The sequence below is a fragment of the Centruroides sculpturatus genome, unplaced genomic scaffold (assembly GCF_000671375.1).
Source record: "Centruroides sculpturatus isolate CEXI.00-Female unplaced genomic scaffold, Cexi_2.0 scaffold102, whole genome shotgun sequence".
Taxonomy (NCBI): Eukaryota; Metazoa; Arthropoda; class Arachnida; order Scorpiones; family Buthidae; genus Centruroides; species Centruroides sculpturatus.
The window spans coordinates 1,018,525-1,021,028 of NW_019384295.1; positions in this window are offsets into that span (position 1 = coordinate 1,018,525).

Sequence of the window (2,504 nt, forward strand, 5' to 3'; positions counted from 1 at the left end):
TAAATTGAGTAATTAAAATTTAAACTGATAAACAAAACAAAAATCATATCTAGGAAATGAAATATTAATCATTTTCTGCAGTAAGATTTTAAGAAATAAACAAATTTTTAAAAATATAAAAATATATATATCTTATAAAGCTTTTAGCATGATTATTTCCTTTTTTTTCTCCCCCTTTTCCCATTCTTCTGTATGGATAACAAATTTTAAATAGAAACCAGCCATACATTCAATTTAGACAAATGGAAAAAATTGATAAAAAAAATAAAAAAAAGGAAAAGAAAAAAATTCCAGATACCAATTCAACCATCAAAATTGATAAGAAGACTATTTAAAAGAAAGTACTTGATTAAATTAAGCATTAAACTCATCTAAAAGCTTAAAACGAAGATTTCAGCAAAGAGGACATAACTACGTCTGATGGTGCACACACTGTCGTTAATTACTGGGGATTTGTGACTAATCGCGTTATGTTTGCCAGCTTGACAGACCAGGAGTTTGGGACAATAGTATAGTCACCATTAATCTGTCAATTTTCTCAGTAGTTGTGAGCATTAGAGCGACCAGTGAACTTGCATTGCCAAGTGGACAGAATATAATCGCCTACCTATCTCATTACTGTATTAGAATGTAGAGTTATATACGTAAACAGGCATAGATGTATGCTTAATTTCACCAATGAATTCTTGTTATAACTTTATATGTAATTTAATGGCTCTAATGAATCTGTGCATAAAATTATTTATCTAATAGATACATAATTAAATTCATCAAATATTCGAATATTATAATTAAAAATGTAAAGATAATAATATTTCTGTAATTTAAAGATTTGTTACGCATTTCTTTACATTTAATATTAATGTAAATGTATAAAATTTTATTAAAATATCGCGTACAAAAATGATTTTTTTAAGAGAAAAGATTAAATATTTTTATTTTACTTCAGAAAAGTTGTTTTTTTTATAAATGAAACATCTCGTAACCTAGATAATAAAAATTTCATTGAAAATAATTCGTAAAAATTTACAGCGTAAATGATAAATTAAAAACTTCAAGCGTGCCATTTAAAATCTCAATACTAATTATCATTCATAATATGTAACGTACTTTACGTAGTAATTTTGCAGAACGAAAGCATTTCGAGTTAGAAAATACTTAAACTGGATGTTTAGCCTACAGCGTATCATTCTCAAGAGAACAACTCCCACTCTAGCTATATGTAAGGAGCAACGGTGCGGAATAAACAACTAGAACCACCAACTGGCAACGGGCTGTCGGTTCCTTGCACAGCATAAACCTCGTTATGGAGTAAAATAGAGAGAGAGACGACTGACGAGAATGAGTCTTGAGTACGAAAGGTACCAAGGGGAATTAGTGGACCTCACTCACTCTATGCCGGAGGTTTGGGGAAGTCTGGATAACGAGGTACGAGTTGGTTCACGTCGGCATCTTCGTTTGATGTTTACCCCTGGGCATAACACGATTGAGATGCTTGTAGCGATATATCTTGTGTGCTTTCTCTCCTCAATATCGGCCACTCGCAAACCTTATCGCTTGCTCCTTTCTTATTAATGATTCGAAACTGAATAATATTTGTTAAATGTTATTCATTAAACATTGTTGTCATACAGTAATTATATTTTCTTAAATTTATTGATTATTCGGTTTGTGCTGTTACAATAATGATGCAGCTGAGTCAACTGATGGATTGTGTCCCATAGGGATAGCTTTCGATAGAAGTTTGTAGTGACAATAACTCCGTGTGCTGCTGTTGTAATAAGTTATGGATGAGATAAGGATTAAATGTTGTTAGAGTGATAGTTTCTTTCAATTTATAAATGAAAATTATTATGTTTATGTTTTAAATTTAAAATAAAAAATACCATGTTCCATTTAAAACTTTGACTTTTGGCCTTGATAAACCATTCCATCCAATACTGGAAGTTGAAAATACAGTGGTACCTCGGTATACGACTTAATTCAATTATATGCGCCATCTATGAACAAGTAGCATATCAGTGTATGAGATTAGACTAGACATTCGCGGTGCCACCGTTAATATAGTTTTGTTAAGTTTCTTCTGATTTTAATTTGTAAGTAAAATTTTATTATTTTTATTAATCATGAATTGCAAAAAGGCAAATGAAAAGCAACAGAAAACTAAAAAAAATGACCAGAATCACAATTGAACTGAAAAAAGAGATTGTTGAGAAATATGAAGGTGGCATGCGTGTTCGAGATTTTAACTGTTTTATACTGCATTCTGAGAATGACGATACATATGATAAAGACATTATTAAATATGCTAACATTGCGAAAGGGGTTAAGTCAATTTCTAAACAGAGATCAAAGACATTAGATCATGTTGAGAAATTGCTTTTGCTTTGGATAACTGAAAAACAGTGTGCTAGTGACAACGTATCAGAAGCAATTATTTGCGAGAAAGCTAAAAAGATACATGCTGATCTCATGAAAAATCAAGCAGGAACTAGCCAGGAAAG